The sequence below is a fragment of the Desmodus rotundus genome, chromosome 3 (genome assembly GCF_022682495.2).
Source record: "Desmodus rotundus isolate HL8 chromosome 3, HLdesRot8A.1, whole genome shotgun sequence".
Classification (NCBI taxonomy): Eukaryota; Metazoa; Chordata; class Mammalia; order Chiroptera; family Phyllostomidae; genus Desmodus; species Desmodus rotundus.
The window spans coordinates 138,237,163-138,256,348 of NC_071389.1; the positions used below are offsets into that span (position 1 = coordinate 138,237,163).

General features: G+C 40.3%; 1 pseudogene; it reads right to left on the reverse strand.

The window, feature by feature from the left end:
- Positions 1–9,418: 9,418 nt before the first annotated feature.
- On the reverse strand, positions 9,419–9,573 carry LOC112319210 (U1 spliceosomal RNA; annotated as a pseudogene).
- Between the last annotated feature and the right edge of the window lie 9,613 nt (positions 9,574–19,186).

Genomic DNA, 19,186 nt, shown 5'->3' on the forward strand with positions numbered 1-19,186 from the left:
AAATATAGAACAGCCATCACTCAGAACCATCAGAAAGTGAGTTGAATGGAAGCCTGACAACTATGTAATTAAAGATACCACATCCATCCAGACTGGCAGGAGGGGTGCAGACATGGAACAGGCTGATCCCACATTCAAGTGGTAGATAAAAACTCCGGAGGGATATCTCAGGAATATCTCACTATAGACCCCCAGCCCAGGGTTCCAGTGCCAGGAAGATAAGTCCCCACAACTTCTGCCTGTGAAACCAGTAGGTGTTGGGTCGGTGGAAAATACTTCTGGAACCCAAAGCATTCCCCTTAAAGAACCTCCACACAAACTTACTCAGACCCACTCCCTCTGAACTCCAGCACTGGGATAGCAGCTTGAAAGGCACCAGTGGTTCACAGAGAGGAACTGAAGTGTCTGGCATCAAGGTGGGAGCTGGGAGACAGCTTTCTCACAGACAGAAAGGCAGGCAGAGGCCACTGTCCCTTTTTTGAGCCCTCCCCACATACAGCCACAGAGCCAGCAGGTGAGTGCCATATCTGAGACACTGGCTATCACTAACCTGGCTACAATGTTTGACCTGCCCTGAAGTTTCCCTGAGACTCCATCCCACCCAATTTACAGGCCCACCCAAACTGTTAACCTTGACTTTTCCATATGAATAGCTGGTCTTGGCTCATGCTTCACAACTTCCTAAATCCTATCAAATAAGCAACAGCTGGCCTCAGTAAGTCTCCAGCCACCAGCCCTTGTAATTCTTACTAAGTGACCACAAACCTGGTACTAGCAGCAGCCGTCCTAAATTCACAGCTTGGCTTTGCCTGGGAATTTCCAAGCCCAGCACAAGTAGCAGCCACCTCAGATTGCTTTACAGCTCATGCAGGCAGGCCCAAGGCATAACACAGGTGATAGCTTATCTTGGCCTGCACCACCCAGGAAACCCCAGGGCCTGCAGACCCAGTGGACAGCTACAGACCACATCAAAGCACCACCACCCTGCCCCTGCACAGCTGATCCTCCATGGAGTTCAGCTGACTGGCATGGAAAAATAATTCCTATTTACCTGTCAACAGCAATCAAAGCTCAAATACAAGAGAGGGTGTACTCAGCCCCCACAAAAGGCACACCTCAAATACCCAGCTTGGGTGATCTGGGAGGCTGTGCCATTGGACCCTACAGGACACCTACTACATTAGGCTACACTACCAAGACACAGAGTCAAAGCAGCTCTACATAACACATAGAAACAAACACAGGGAGGCTGCCAAAATGAGCAGACAAAGAAACATGACCCAAATGAAAGAACAGATCAAAACTCCAGAAAAAGAACTAAACAAAATGGAGATAAGCAATCTATCAGATGCAGAGTTCAAAACACTGGTTATAAGGATGTCAAGGTACTTAGTGAGGTCCTCAGAAGCATAAAAAAGATCAAGACAAAAGTGAAGGATACACTAATTGAAATAAAGAACAATTTACAGGGAATCAACAGTAGAATGGATGAAGTCCAGAATCAAATCAATGATCTGGAACATAGGAAGCAAAAGACAACCAATCAGAACAACAAGAAGAAAAAAGAATTAAAAAAAAATGTGGATAGTGTATGGGCCTCTGAGGACAACTTCGAGCATACCAACATTTGCATCATGGAGGCACCAGAAGGAGAAGAGAAAGAGCAAGAAATTGGAAGCCTATTTGAAAATATAATGACAGAAAACTTCTTTAACTTGGTGAAGGAAATAGACATGCAAGTCCAGGAAGCACAGAGTCCAAAACAAGATGGAAGCAAAGAGGCCCACCCCAAGACACATCATAATTAAAATGCCAAAGGTTAAATACAAAGAAGGAATCTTAAAAACAGCAAGAGAAAACAAGTTAGTTACCTACAAGAAGCCTCCATAAAACTGTCAGTGGATTTCTCAAAAGAAACTTTGCAGGCTAGAAGGGATTGGCAAGAAATATTCAGTCATGGAAAGCAGGGACCTACAGCCAAGATTGCTCTACCCAGCACAGCTGCCATTTAGAACTGAAGAGCAGATAAAGAGCTTCCCAGACAAGAATAAACTGAAGGAGTTCATCATCACCAAACCATCATTATATGAAATGTTAAAGGGACTTATTTAAGAAAAAGAGGATCAAAACTATAAACAATAAAATGGCAATAAATACATATCTATTAACAATTGAATCTAAATAACAAACTAAGCAAACAAGCAGAACAGAGACAGAATCATGGATACAGAGAGCGTTTTGATGGTTGTCAGATGGGGTTGTAGAGGAAAGGATGAAGAGGTGAAGGGATTAAGAAGGACAAATTGGATGTTACAGAATAGCCATGGGGATGTAAAGTACAGGGTCTGGCACACAAATAATGCTCCTTTTTTATTAAAAATCTTTTATTACCAAATCAAAAGCATATAATTCTGTGATATAACAATATCACACTGAAGCACACCATATGACATTTTAGGTGAAATGTTCAAATTAAAACTATAAATTACTATACCCGTATATTACTCTACCAACCACACTCAAGCAGGCATTACTTCGGCCAGACCCTGTACAGTATAGGAAATGGAGGTGCCAAAGAACTTATACAGATGACCTCTGGACGTGAACAATGGTGTGGGGATTGCCTGGGGCCTGGGGGTGTTGGATGGAGGGATGCAAAGTGGGAAGAATTGGGACAACCGTAATAGCATAATCAATACAATATAATTAAAAGAAGTGAAACTTTGTTCATTAAAAGACATCATAAAAAAGTGATGTGACAATCCAAAAACTTCTCTTTGCAATGAAAGAAGATATTATAACGGCATATATAATACCCCTGGACCTAGACAAGGGGTAAGTGTCCTTCTTACATCTCTGGTTGTAAGCTTTCTCATTCTTTCTTAAAACCCTATTTTGATTAACATGTTATCTGACTATACCATCACGTTGCTCCTTGTTATACCCATCCTCCTATCCTGAGATTTTTGTTTCCTTAAAGATTTTAGCTGGTACCTCACTGTCATTCCAACACTATTCTCGTCATAATTCCTGGTGATTTCAATATCCACTTACTGGCACGGTCCTTCCAATAACTTAGCTTCCAAAGTTTTTGGCCTTTTCTTCTCCAATAATGTTGTGTTCTGTCTTAGCCACTCAGTACGTGGTCACGTCTCTAGACCTGCACTGTCTAGTATGGTAGATATTAGCTTCATTTTGCTTTTAATTTAAAACTATTAAAGTTGAATACAATTTAAATTTTATCTCTTTTCTTTTTTAAAGATTTTATCTATCTATTTTTAGAGATGGGGGGAAGGAGGGAGAGAAACATCAGTACACAAGAGATACACCCATCATTTGCCTCTCACATGCCCCCAGCTGGGGACCTGGCCCACAACCCAGGCATGTGCCCTGACTGGGAACCAAACCATTGACCTCTCGGTTCACAGGCCGGCACTCAGTCCACTGAGCCACACCAGCCAGGGCCACATTTTATTTCTTTAGTTGGCCCATTGCCAGTGGTCAGTGCCACTGGTGGCAACCACAGGAGATAGTGGATATAGAACATTCCCATTGGATAGTGCTGCTCTGGATCTTGTTATTACCCATAACTGCAACGCCTCCATAATGTCAATATTAAGCATCAGACTTGTAAAGACTTTTTAAGCTTAATTCCTCACACCAACAATTTGTCAAATTTACCTAGATAATCTACCAATTTTTCTACCATTTTATTATCCCCAACCTGTGTCATGCTCTACTTCCATAATTACGCAACTTAAATTTCATAATTAACCATTAGGGACCGTCCCTGGCAGACCTCTTAAACTACCTTGCCCCTCTTGCTCTTTTTCTTTTAATTTGACAAGTTCTGGTTAAATCTGACTTCCTGACCATTTGTTACCTAGATAAATTCAGTTTTCTTCTTAACTCTGCACCCACACCACTGCAGTGCATTGTGGTTGGAGAAGAGACAACTGTCACTAACCTCAGGTAGGTTATGCTATCTAGTGATCGTTATTGTTCCCTTGTGCAGTTTACCTATACCCACTTTCTCTATTTTCTCTTCTTCCAGTCTCTCTTGAATCCACATTGACCAAGTTTTCACCCTGTACCATGTCTTCAATTCTCTTGTCGAGATTGTCAAGGATTTCTCCATGGCTAAACCCAATGGTCAATGCCGTCCTCATCTTGCTTGACCTATTAGCAACATGTGACACGGTTGATCCCTCCTATCTTCCCGAGATGTTTTGCTTGACTTCTAACCTGGTTTTATCCTGACCTTGCTATTTGTCCTTCTAAGTCTCCTTTGTTGGTTTTTCTCTATCTCCCTGACCTCTGAACATTGAAATATCTCAGTCTTAAGACTTCTTCTCTTCAATGTCTACACCCACTTTGTGGTAGATTAAATGATGGTTTACAACTATTTGCTTCCTCTCTTTTATGAGGACTGTACATCCACACCCTTTGGATTTGTCTCGAAATGCTTCTTCTGTCACAATATACATCTTTGTCCTATTGCAGGGCTGGGCTATGTGACTTTCTTTGGTCAAAAGAATGAAATGGAAGCATGTGGGATTCTCACATGCAAGGAGAACCTTCAAGTTGGATTGCATTGTTTAGTTCAACCTCTTGTTTCTGCCGTCTGCCATGAGTAGAGCATGTGCCAGGCAGTGGCCGTTTCTTCAGTCGAGGCCCAAAATTAGAAGATGCTTGAATCAGCCCACAGTCTAAAGCAGAGCTCTAATCAACCTGTTGCTTGTTGTATATTTACAACAAGAACAAGAAATAAATGTTTGTTGCTGTAATCCACTAAGATTTTGGAGTTGTTTGTTATATCAACAATGGTGACTAGTCCTGGTTTAATGTGGCTCAGTGGATGAGCGCTGGCCTGCAAACCAAAGGGTCCCCAGATTGATTCCCAGTCTGGGCACATGCCCTGGTTGCAGGCCAGGTTCCCCAGTGCGGGGTGTGTGAGAAGCAACCACACATTGATGTTTCTTTCCCTCTCATTCTCCCTCCCTTCCCCTTTGTCTAAAAATAAATAAAATCTTTAAAAAATAATATAAAACCATGAGAAATTTTTGAAAAAGAAAACCAACAACAATGTTGACTAATAAAATACCCTTTAAATTTTCCTGAATGCCAGTTGCCAACTGGGTACCTCCACTTAAACGTCTAAAAGAAAACTCCAACTCAATGGGTCCAACAGTGAGCCCTTGATCTCTCTACATATCTGGTCTTGAAGTTTTCCCCTTATGAACTAATGGAAACTCTGAACTTCTAGGATAAAAATTCTATAGTCATACCTGATTTCTTACTTTTGCTTATATTTCTTACAAATCATATTAGTTCTACTTTCAAAATAAATCTAGATTCTGAAAACTTCTCACTCCCTTCATTGGTGCCACTTTGGCCCAAACCATGATCATTTTTACCTAGTTCCTGCTATAGCCATACCAATTACACCAATGGGCTGGTCACCTTTGTTTTCTCCACCCACAGTCTCAGCTCCTCAACACTACTGGAGAAAGTTCTTCTAGAGTAGGAAAACAAAGATTAATTAGCAACTAACCAACAAATACCACCTGACCTCAGCTAGGTCATAGTTACTCACAAGTTATCCTTTAATTTTCTCCAGTCACTTTTTGCCACCTCAGTGTCACCTTAGTGCATACGACCATTATCTCTTATCTGGATTAATTTTTTTTTGAGGAATACAAATTTTTTTCATGCTAAAATTTTTACAAATTTTATTGTATCATACACTATACAAGAGTAAGAGTTACAAGTGAACTAAAAAAATTGTATTTTGAGACACCTTTATTCATTTTACTATCATAAGCATGTTTTGTTACCTGAACAGCAACAATAGTTACAATTACAGAACTGCCCAACTTTAAAATTTAATAAGTGTGTTACGATGGAGGCTAATACATAACATAAACAAAGAGCAAGTGCCCCAACATAGTCTTATATTCTATATTGTTCTTTATTCCATAGTTAGAAGCATGGCCTAGAATCTACCCAATAATGCCATCATTCAATATCTGACTAAGCAGGTCAAGTCAGCAAGCATTTCAAATCATTTTCCAAAATCTTAATTTAGTTCTGCAAGGACCTGGATTATTTTGAAAGCCAGTCAGGTTACTCCTGCCTTTGTCCCCTACAGTGGGTCTTTTAAAACAGTAAGTCAGAGTATGTCACTCCTTTGCTCAAACTTTTCTTTCCCTGAAATGGTTTCCCACCTCCCTGGGAATAAAAGTCAAGTCCTTATAATGGTGTAAAACATCCTTTACATTCTATGCAGACACCATTCCCACCATGTTGCTCAAATATCGTCTCTTAGGACTCATTTTTCTCATTCAGCTTTGGCCACACTGGATTCCTTGCTATTCCTTAAACACACTTTTATGCCTCATCTGTGGGTTCTTTGCATTTGCTGTTCTCTCTAAGATGCTCTTCCACCAAGTATCTCTACGACCTGTTTCCTTATCTCCTTCAGGGTTTTACTCAAATGTCACCTTCTCAATAAGGCCTCCCTTGACCACTTTATTTTATTAAAAAAGATTTTATTTATTTATAGCGACAGGGGAAGGGAGGGAGGAAGGAAGGGAGAGAAACATTGATCTGTTGCTTCTCACATGCCCCTAACCAGGGACCTGTCCCACAACCCAGTCACGTGCCCTGACTAAGAAGCCAACCTGTGGCCTTTTGGTTTGTAGGATGATGCACAACCTTCTGAGCCACACCAGCCAGGGCTTGATCACCCTATTTTAAATTGTGACCCTTCCTCAGGGCTCCCTATACCCCTTCCCTGCTTTATTTCTCTCTGTGATAGTTCTCGACTTCAGATAATTTGATTTACATTTTATTACTTTATTATGGTGCAAAAGTGATATGCATTCAGTAGAAACTGTACTTCAAAACTGTAACAGTGAGGTGATTTTGCCCAATTGTAAGCTAATGTAAGTTTTCTGAGCATGTTTAAGGTAAACTAGGCTAAGCTATGATGTTCAGTAGGTTAGGTGCCCTATTGGAAGTCAAAGAGCATCCCTGTAGCATTTATCACAGAGTACATAAAATTTAACATACCATAACCTTTGCTTATTTATTGTGTTCATTGTTTCTCTTCCTGCACTAGAATTTAAGCTCTATGAATTATGAGCTTCGGGGGCCTGTCTTGTTCACTGCTGCATCCCTCTGAGCATAGTAAGTGCCCAATAAATATATGTTGAGAGAATCAGTATAAATAACAAAGTATAGCATATATTTATATTTTATGTTTCCTTTGAAATGGAAGGAAACATATCAAAGGAAACATACAACTAACTGAAAAATGAACCAAGGATATGGATAATGATTCCACTGAAGACACACATAATCAATACACCTAAGAGACTCAACCTCACTAATAATCAGTGAATTAAACAAAATGAGTATCTTTTCATAAGCATCAGATTGGCAACAATTTTAAAAGTCTGACAATACCAAGCATTGGCAAGGACATAGAGCACTGGGAACTCTCATACATTGCAACTTTGAAGATTTAAAATATCTTGTAAATACTAGAAAGACACATACCCTTCACCCAGCAATTCCAGTCCCAGACATAAATCCAAGAAATAAGTGCTAACATGTATTTTTACAAAAGGCATGTAAGAGAATGTCTATGTCAGCCTTATTAATAATAGTCCCAAACTAGAAACTCGAGTGTCCATTAACAGTAGAATAAACACATAAACTTGGTAGATGCATACAATGGAGTATTTTACAGCAATAAAAATGCGTAAACACTATAATTAAACAAAATGTGAAAACTATCTGAAACTACCTAAGGCCAAAGGGCAAGGGAGGCTGGAAGATGTAGTGCTCTGTGATGCAGCACGGAGAAGGGAAGTGTGAGAGGTGGTTCTGAAAGCACGTAGGAAACTGATAGGCACACACGTGTGTAGCTTGTCTTGCTGGTGAGAGGGAAGGACCTGTGGTCCAATCCCCTGTTTCCATACAACCCAGAATGAGTCCCTGGTGTCATTTTTGTTTGTCACTCCTGTTTGTCCTGTTTGTCATTCTACAAATGTTTCCTTTTCCACTCTTTACCACTCTATTCATCCACTTCATTAATCAAACACTCCTTCATTTATCAAATAGAGTGTTGGATGCTACAGAGGACAAAAGGAAGTATAAGATGTGACCTCCATCCCCTGGGAGTTTGGAATCTACTTTCAATGACAGTACTTAGTGATGTCACATTCATTTGCTTGTTTAAAAAATAAAACAAGCAATATCATAAGGTAGTGTACTAAATATCCTGGGAACTCATGCCAGAAGGGAATTGCTTCTGACTGAGGTAGACAAGAAGATTTCTAGGAGAAAGTCGAATTCAGCTATATTTTAGAAGATGGCTAAGGTTTCCATGGGCACACATGGAGAAAGCTCATGAATAACGCATGATAATAGAGAGCTTAACAGGTTCAGCAAAGGGCATCCAGTAGAGGTAGACTGAAACACAGAAGTGCAGGGGAAAGCAGAGAGAAAAGAGGAAGTAGGAGGTTGAGACTATATTGTAAAGTCTTGAAGGGGATGCTAAGTAGTTTTAACTTCTCTTAATAGGTTTTTATATAGGAATAATTTGGTCAAAACTGGTAGTGTCAATGCACATTAGCTTGGAAAGGGGTGTCTGGAAGCATATCTATTTATTAAGAAAAAATTATGTTAACTGTTTCATATGCATTATTTCATTTAATCCTTACAATAACTCTATGAGATAGGTCTTATTAACCTAATTTTTTAGGATAGAAAACTGATAATCAGAGAGTTCATTTCATAAAGTCATACCAGAGAGAAACGCTACAGCCATCTCTTAAATCCAGGTCTTCTTTACTCTGAAGACTGTACGTTAACTCTCTGGTATATTGCCTCTATTACAAAACTGCCAATTAGATTCTATCCATCTCCAAGGAGGAGATGCTGTGCAGCTGATCTAAGAGGAGCATCACTTCAGAAAGGCTAGAGTAATTACTTCAGAAAGCAATAAACAAATGCATCAATAAATGCAGCAAATCGATCTCTCTCTCTCTTCCTCTCTTTCTCTCCTTTCCTCTCTCTCTCTCTAAAATCAATTTAAAAAAAAAAGAATATTTACTATCTAGGGAGGTTGAAGCAGAAAGACTCTGTATCCAGAGACCTGTAGGGATTCAGTAAAAGTCTACATTTTGAATCATAAGGTCCCTTTTATACCAGCTCGAGACAGTGGAGGCATACAGTACCTCATCTGCAGGTTGAAGATTAAAGCATTCCCCTTTGGAGTTACTGACTTTCCAGGAGGAAGGTGTTTGGGGAGAGAGAGCAAGAAAACTTCCAGAGCCCTGCTGAATCAACCTGCCCATGCACAGAAGTTCTAAGCAACTTTTTATTGCCTCCCCCTTTTTTGTGTGCTGGGGGGAACAGTCCCCCCACTACCATAAATAATGCAGTCAGGTTTCCCACATTTGGGGAAATGTCAAGGGTCAGCACATACAGAGTGCAATGGATTAGCCTCGCCCTCAGAAAACCACCTTCAGGAATACGGTATCTCCCTTGCCAGGTAAGTATATTATCTGACTCCACCAAGGGTCACCAGATATTCAGGGAAAGATTCTAATACAAAATATAGGGAATCCCCAAACATTTAAAAAATAAATTAATAAGAAAATAGAGATAGTACACGGAGCAGAAAAAAGCATAAATGTTATAATAATATTTATATAAACATAGAAAAAATATTAAATCTTTGAAACAAAAATAAGGGAACATTCAGAAAATTATGAAAGTTTGTAAATACTAAGAATGTGAGAGCAAAAATCACAAAATTCAATATAAAGATTGGAAAATAATGTTGAAAACATTGTAAAAATATAAAAGAGGAAAGAAACAATAATAAAATCTGAAAACCAGTGGAGGAAATTTAACATCTAACTAAAAGGCATTTCAGAAGGAAAACAGAGAAAAATTGCGAGTAAAAATCAAATGCTTCAAGAGAATTCACAAGATTTAATTGCTATGAAATCCTAAAAGATTCTAGAGAGTAAAACGAGTCATGCAGGAGGAGAAAGAGAACGGCGTTAGATTTCTCACAGCAATACTGAAAGCTAGAAGGTAACAGAACAGCGACTCCCCAATTGTCAGCAAAGTGGATTTCCAATCTAGAATTCTACATAAACATTCAATCATGTATAAGGATAGAATAAAAACATTTCAGATATTCAAGATCTCAAAAAGCTTACCTCCAGTCACTGCCTCTGAGGAAGATATTGAAGAAAGCATTTCCCCCAAACAGTGGAAGAAACCAGGAAAGAGAGGTAGATGAAATCCAGGAAAAGAGGACCCTACACGGGAGAGAGCTGAACATTACCAGACGTCCCCGGGGGCCAGTTGTGCAGCAGGGCTAGAAAGCAGGGTGAAGGTCTCCAGAAAGTGTGGGGAAAACCCGAAACTGATCAATTACTTATTGAATTTAACTGTATAAAGAGGACTTTTACAGCTCTGGGGAGAAGGAAAAGATAAATCATGGCAAGTACATAGTAAACAAAGCAAACACAAAAACAAGGTAATTATTATCACAATGATTCTTATGTAAAAGGAAATATGACCATAATACACTATATGCATCAACAAGTGAACAATTTGTTACACAAGTGTAACAGTATAAACATTGAATGAATCAAAATTCCTATATTGGAATGGTGGAGGTACAGAGAAAGATAACTTTAGCTTTATGCTGGTTGAGTTTAATTTAATTGAGATAGACATATCAATGAACTATAAAATGTCAAGCTAGAGATATCCATTTTTTGGAGCAATCTGCCTGAGCTGTGGAAGTGGGTAAGATTACTAAAGGGGAGGGGCATTGTAGAGACCAAGTTGAAGACTGAAAATAGATCCTGGACACTCTTTAGGGTCAGAGGAATAAAAATATTCAATAAAATGAAAATAAGTAGAGGAAGAAGTACTTAAAATGAGAAACTTCATGAAAGACAGAGGAAAAGTAATTCGCAAAAAGTATATGCTACTATAAAATGTTTCAGAAAGCTATAGGAAGATGAGCAAAGGCTCTTGGCTTTATTTTTATTTTTTTACATGATAAGAAAAATTATGTGTAGAGTCAGCCAGCTCAACTCAGTTTAGATGATCCCTGTTTTGTTGTCAAATTTCAAAGCACTATAGTCAGGAGCCAGTATAACATGACGTTCTCCTCTCTCCATCAGTCCTGATGAGGGTGTTGGCCTCGGCCACATCAATGTCGTAGAGTTTTTTCACAGCCTGTTTGATCTGATGCTGGTTGACCTGGACATCCATAATGAACACAAATATGCTGTCTTCCATCTTCATGGCTGACTCAGTGGTCAAGGTGCCCTTGGTGATGGCATAGTGGTCAAGCTTATTTCTCTTGGGGGAGCTCTTCCAAGAATATTTGAGCTGTTTTCTCAGCTGCAGTGTCTTGGGCTATTGGAAAGTGGATAATATTCAGATCTTTCTTCGGATCTTTCTCTTTGTGGCCGTGGACACCTTTCAGCACTACCTTCTTGGCCTTCCAAGCCTTTGCTTTGGCTTCAGCTTAGGGAGGGTAAGGAGCAAGAACTTCCTTCTTTGCTTTCAGTGCCATCTTCATGAAAAGCCTTTGGCTTTTCATGATTTTTTTAAAAAGTCACTAGTGATCTTCTACAGAAAAGTTTTATTTTACTGGGGGAGGAAGAAGAATCAGGGAATGGAGTATGAGGTAGCAATATGACAGTCTTAAAAAACTCTTGGCATTACATGGTGCCAAAGTATCACTCCATGGGTTATTTGCTGATTGAAAGTAAAAAAGTCAACTATAATTCAATAAGAATAAATAAAAATAAAATGGATGAAATTGTTTAAAAAGTAAAAAATAAAAAGTAACAATACCAGGGAGATCTGGCTGTTGCCTCCTTAACTTAGTAATCAATGTTAGCATCACTAAAAGTGAGACCATCTAAAATGTGATGCAATAAAAAGTATATAGCATCAGCTATGAATATTACTGACAAAAATGTTTAATTTAAATTGAAGTCTACTGGTTTCCAAGAAATAAGGGATAGAAGAACATGTGAAATGACAGCAATAAAGAAAAAAGAAATAAACAATCAGACAAATCCAGAGGTGGGACATTAGATAGACAATGGGTTCAGTTCAATAATTCAATGGCATAAAGAAGAGGAAAGGGAGCCCTGGCTGGGTAGTTCAATTGGTTAGAGCATTGTCCCTATGCACCAAGGTCATGGGTTCAAACCCCGGTCAGGGCACATACAAGAATCAACCAATGAATGCATCAATAAGTAGAACAATGAACTGATGTTTCTCTCTCTGTCTCACTCTCTCTCTCTCTCCTTTCCTCTCTCTCTCAAATTAATAAATTTTTTAAAAATTCAAAAAAAAAAGAGAAAAGAGAGCATTGTTGAAATTAAAAGCAAATTAAGCTAAGCTGTAAAACTACCTGAGAAACACATGGTCTTAAGTTGAATCCTGATTTGAAAAAACAACTGTAAAACACATACTTTGTGTCCCCTGGAAAAATGTGAATATAGTCTGTTATGTATAATGAAGGCATTATTATCAGTTCTATTAACTATGATAATGATATTTTTAAGAGATACATTCTAAAGTATTTAGGGGTTAAATGTCATTACATCTATAACTTAATTTAAAATGCTTCAGGAAAACAAATATGATGCAATATGACAAATTGTTAAATCTACATACAAGTATATTGGTACCTATTATGCCAATATATTTCAAATACACTTTTCTGTATATTTGAAATGATAATAAAATTAAATATACAAGTGGTAGAAAGAAAATGATAAAGTGGTGGTCTGAGGTGATAATTGAGCCAAGGTTGCTTTTACTGTGAACATGGGCTGAAAGGAGGCAATATGGAGAGAGAGGGAGGAACAGATTGAACCAAGTCAAAGAAGTGGAGTAGGATAGAGGATAAGGGCAGGTGAAGAGCTGAGACCCAGAAAGACTGATCAGCACCCATTTCTAAGACAGAGGGGCAAAAAATAATGAATAAAGAGGTGAGAGAAATCTAAAGTGGAGACAGCCGAACTGGGAAATGGCCTTTGAGTGGAGGAAGGCTAAGGGTAGATCAAGAATTGTGAAGGTGGGTTTGGGGACTTGAAGAGAATGAGAAAGTTCTGCAGACGCTGCTGGGTAAACCCTGCAGGAGAGCAGTCTGGAGGAGAGGTGTTCCCTAGATGCAGGTAGATAGCCTGCATTTATAGGGAAGCCAGTCAGCATGACTGGGCGATTTCCTTCAGGGATGCTCAAAGGTCTGGAAATGGAAGAAAACTAGAGAATGCTAGGTTTTCCCTAGAGTGAAAGAAGAAATTGTGACAATCCCACAAATTAAATGTGTGACCACGGGTGTTTCCAGGTTTTCAGTAAGACCACACATAACTAGCCACTCACGGCTGTATAACATAAAACATGGAGTGTTGCTTACAACTGGCCATGGGTAAGCCTGCAAAGGCATTATTAGATTAGAACAAAAAAGTCTGAAAGGGATAGGAAGTCACATTTGCTGTGAAGGAAGGCAAAATAGGAGTGAAGGTGTGAAACAAGTAGAGGAAATAAGTTGTAGTCAAGACACAAAGCACACACACATATACAAGGACAAGAATCCCAGAGGGAGAAAGTTTGGAGAACATAGAATTTCAAGTGGTGTTGAGGTCCTAGGTATGGCCATACAGGTGTGTTACTGAAGTAGAAACTAGTTATCCAAGTTTTTAGATGAAAAATAAGCATGGATGTAGTAGAGTCTACTCTAACAGGGGTGTCCAAACTTTTGGCGTCTCTGGGCCACACTGGAAGAAGAAGAGTTGTCTTGGGCCACACATTAAATACACAAACACTAATGAAAACTGATGAGCAAAAAAAAAAGTTTTAAGTAAATTTATGATTTTGTGTTCGGCCACATACATGGCCATCCTGGGCTGCATGTGGCCTGTGGGCCATGGGTCGGAGACCCCTGATAGACAGTCTCTAAGAAAGCCTCCAGTGATCCCCAGCCCTGTTACTCACACCCCTGTATGACCCCCTCCCCTGAGTGTAGACTGGACCTGTGACTTACCTCTAACAGATGAGTAAGGCACAAGCACAAGTCATGGGCTGTCCCTTCTGAGATTATGTTACAACAAGAATCTAGCTTCCATCTTGCTTTTTCAATTGTTTGCTCTATGAAGCCAGCTGCCATATTTTGAGGTGCCCGGTGGAGAAACCAATCAGGCAAGGAATTGAGAGAGGTCTCTGGCCATCAGCCAGTGAGAACCTGAGGCCCTCAGTACAACAGCCTGAGAGGACCTGAGGCCTGTCAACAACCACATGAGTGAGCTCAGAGTGGCTACCCCCCAACCCGGCCTTAGCTGGATGCAGCCTCAGCTGGCACCTTGATTGCAGCCCTGTGAGAGACCCTGAGCCAGAGGGTCCAGATAAGTGTTGCCCAGATTCCTGAGGCACAGAAATTGTGAAATAATAAGTTTTTGTTGTTCTAAGCTGATAAGTTGGGATGATTTCATAGATAAGTAATGTAATGGATGTTGATGTCTTGAGAATAGCAGGAGACAAGATAGAGAGAAAACCATGAGCCAGGAGCAGTGGTTCGTAAAAGATTTAAAGCTTGTGCACCTTCCATGTGCATACACATCACCTCAGGATCTTAGAATTCCAGTTTTGATTCAGTAGTTCTGGGGCCTGAAGTTCTGCATCTCTAACAAGTCCCCAGGTCATGTTAATGGGGCTGGCCATTTGAGAGGTAGAGATGTCAAGTGCCTTGAGGGTTAGCAGAGGTTGGCAGAGAAGGTGGGTAAAAGGTGATTAGAAGAATCCAAATCAATATGCTTGTGGAGGGGGTCAAATTGTTCATTAAAATAAGGAGGCAGGCTAAGGTATATATGAGCCAGGGCCTGAAGTGAGGCCAGAGTGTGGTAAAGATGGATCAGATTAGCAGATCAGTGTGGGTGAAAATGTAAAGCATTGAGTGTTGCCTACAACTGGCTTTTACAGGTTCTCCATGGTATCAGGTTTGGACAGATCTGTCATGGTAAGGGACGGAGTTCTTTCTTTCCTTTCTCTCTCTCTCTCTGTCTCTCTCTCTCTCTGTCTCTCTCTCTCTCTCTGTCTCTCTCTCTCAATTGCTCTTAATATCTACCTACATCCATTTAATATTTAGGAAAGGTCATTACGGTAGATGGAGAAATAAGTTCCTTCCTTACTTCATCATTCATTCATACACACATGCATTCATTCTGCAGTCCTGCACTGAGCACTTATTTTATGTTAGGAATTGAGGAAACAGAGGTGTTTAAGAGAGTCCTTGCCCCAGTTATTGAAAGAGTAGGGGCAACAGGTACATTGAGAAGTACCAGACTCCAAGGTGATTGGTGCTATAATAGAGGTATAAAAGGTATGGTGGCCTGGCAAGGTGAGTGATCAATTCTCCCCAAAGGCTCAGGGCTCAGAGAAGTTCCACAGAATAGGGGACGTGTGAGCTGGGAGGAACTGACATTGGAAAGGAATCAGGAACTTCTACGTAGATCAATTTGTAAATAAATCTCTCTCAGACACCGACCTTGTACCAATAACATATGCTTACCCAGCAACAGAGTTCTAATCTTTGTTTGGTTTCCTCTGTGGGAAGAGAACTTGTAAACCGGCCAACATAAATACATTTCTCATTGTAAATGATTAAATTGATTTTCTGATACAAATCAGACTCACATGAGTTTGGGATGCATGAGCCAGTTTTTCTTGGGCCCGATCAAGCCAGGATAAGCCAAGACTGAGGATCCAGATTTACAAAGACAGAAACCCCAGGGAAATCTAGAAGGGTTCCTAACCATCAACCTACTCCTCATCTCCACAAAGTGAAAACAGTAGATGTAAAGAGGACTCAATTACTGATTGCATTGTGTACTGAAAAGTACAAAAGGCACATACCTTATGATTTAGGAGGAGGGGAGAAGCCTGAAAGAAAACTAGGAAAAGACCTAATGAACACATTTGAATAGATGCTAAAGTTCAGGTACTTCAACCATCTGTCTGCATTAATAGTGAGGCTTTGGCACCACGCTTTTATGGCTTTAACCACGACAAATACAGTACAAAGAAGAGAATTTGGTGAACCTCTCCTGAGGCCTGTTTGAAACTGTACATAAGGTCAGTTTGACATCACACACTAATGTTCTGCTTGATCGAGTCTGACCAGTTTTTCTCTCAGTTAATAGGGCAATTCTTTTCCTGCTCTGTGACTCCTCAGTGGCCTTGAACTGCAGCGGCAGCAGTAACTGGTATAACTACAGGCCCAATGTGCATGTGCGTGTATGAACACACCAAGCAAAGCCACTGTTGGCTGCCGTGCCGCCCAACCCCGCTCTGACTTCACTTGACCAGACACTACATCCCACCCTGAACCTGTCACTGTGTCCTCAGCCCTCCCTGATGTACCTAGGTCTTAAAGTTTTAAGTTCCATGTCTAGTTTACTCTTCACAGTAGAAAATCCTGGATGAGTGGCCCCAGAAAAAGAGCCCAAAGGCAATATTTTCCACATTTAAATTTTTATGTCACACTTAAACAGAAGGTCGAGTTTACACACAACACCAAACATTGTATCCCTTTTTGTTACTGTCTAGGCTTTGTCAGCGTAGACGTGCATATTTTTACAGAGTTGATTCAGGGTATTCATTATCCTGTTTATTATGTTTATTCCACATTTACCTCCCTGAGACACATACATTTAGACACACATTCATGCCTCAGCGTAGACCAGATTCACATTATTTAAAGTAGGTGCAGGGTCTTCAGTGTGTTGACAGAGTAGGGTTTGCTTAGCCCTGTTGTTTACTGTTGGGGTTGGGGTTGTTTCCAGTTTTTAATATCATGAAAAAAGCTGTTACATATATCCTTGTACAAATTGCTCTTTTTTCTTTTAGGTTATTCACTTGGAACACATTTCCCCAAGGGAGAAAGAATAAGCTGGCGGGTGGACAGTAAGGAAGCACTGAGGGATTATAAGCAGGGAGAGGACATGATCAGAGTTTCACCTTGAAAGGTCTGTCCAGAGGGGATAATGCCGATTACAGGGTTCTCAGGAACACTAAATGAGGTCAACAAGGTGCAAGAACAGTAAAGAAATTATGCGGAAGTAGATTATTATCACTTAGAATTTCATTAGGCAGTCTAATTATCAAAGTCTAATCAGTGTTAATTGAAGATCATCAATCAATTTAATCACACACTCAAAGTATTTTTCCCAGGTTCTTATTTTACCTTTGCATGCTAACGATAATGCGGAGCCACAAGAAGCAATGAATTTCAATGAATAACCATTAAAAACAGACCTATTCTTGGTCCTGTGGGCAAATACCTGTTCTGGAACCCAGGTCCACCCTGGGAGCATGGAAGTGGCTCACTCTGAAACTTGACTATTTCTGTGATCTGAAAAGAAGACACTACCTAGTCTAGACACTGGCTTAAGGGCCAGCTCACATTCCTCTTCTCTCTTTTCATTTTATCCATTGTAATCCTCTTATTATATTGAAATACTGTTTTTGCCTCTCTCTCTACTCATAAGTGCTCAAAATGCCCTGGCTTTACCATCTCTGGGCTCTGTTTTCTTCTCTGGAAATTGAGGAGGTGCTCTTGATGGTCTCTTCCAGCCTTTGCAGCTTGGACCTCAGGGCTTCTATGGTTCTGTTCTCTCTCTCTGAGTGACAAGGACCAGTCTAGCTCCCACCCAGTGTCTTGTTGCTTCAATTTCCCTAAACCACTAATCACTGGTTCTTTAGGGAAATCTTTGTCATGGTATGGCATCGGAATCACCTTAGACATGCTAAAATGCAGATTCTTGGGCTCCGGACCTGCTTATTCAGAATCTCAGGGGTTAAGCCCTAGAAGCTGCTTTATAAAAGACAAACATGTATTCAATACATATGGTCCTGGACCAAACTGTGAAACGCGCCTTCGAATAACCTCCCCCTGCAAATTCCTTCATCCTTCACCTTCCCAGTAGTTACCTCTTATTCTTCAAGGTTCTGCTTCTAAAACAGGTCAAAACGGTCACATCAAAGACAGTAAGTTCACATGATAGGACTGGCGGGCATCAGAGAGTTGCACAAGGAAGACATTTTCAAGCCCATTGATTCTGTCCTATCTGGTTTGCAATTGACTAATCTACTGCCATTAAGGCCGATTGAATGTGGCATTAGAAGACTGCCACAGGATGAACAGTGTCTCCCTGCCCCAAATACATATGTTTTTTTAACTTTTTAAATTTTTAAATTTATTGATTTTAGAGAGAGAGAGGAAGGGAGGGGGAGAGAAAGAGAGAAACATCGATTTGTTGTTCCACTTATTTATGCACTCATTGGTTGATTCTTGTACAAGCCCTGACCAGGGATCAAACCCGCAACCTTGTTGCATCAGGACGACTCTAACCAACTGAGCTATCTGGCCAAGGCCTAAATACATATGACGAATTATAATTCTCAGTACTTTAGCATGTGGCCTTATGCGGAAATAGGGTTATTACAGATGTGATTAGCTAAATAAGATGGGGTTATGAAGTGGGGTGAGCCTCTAATTTGACTGGTGTCTTTCTATAAGTGGAAAATTTAGAAAGAAAAAGACACGCACACAGGGAGAACGCTACGTGAACATAAAGGCAGAGATCAGGGTGACCCATCTACGGATTAAGAAACAGCAGAGATGGCCCCGACCAGTGTGGCTCAGTGGGCCGGGCACCGTTCTGCAAGCAGAAGGTCACCAGTTATGTTCACAGTCAGAGCCCATGCCTGGGTTGCAGGTTCAGTCCCTTGTCGGGCAAGTTTGAGAGGCAACCGATGGATGATTCTCTCATACACCGATGTTTCTTGCCCTCTCTTTCTCTCTCTCTTCCCCTCTCTCTAAAAATAAATAAAATCTTTAACAGAGAAAGGAAGAAACAGCAAAGATTGCCAGAGTACCACCGGAAGTTAAGAGAGAAGCATGGAGCAGATTCTCTCTCAGCTCCAAAGGAACCAACCCTGCCAACATCTTGACGTCACTCTCTAGCTTCCAGAACTGTGAAGACAATAAATTTCTCTTGTTAAGCCACTCAGTTTGCAGTACTTCATTAAGGCAGCTCTAGCAAATGAATGCGGAGACCTT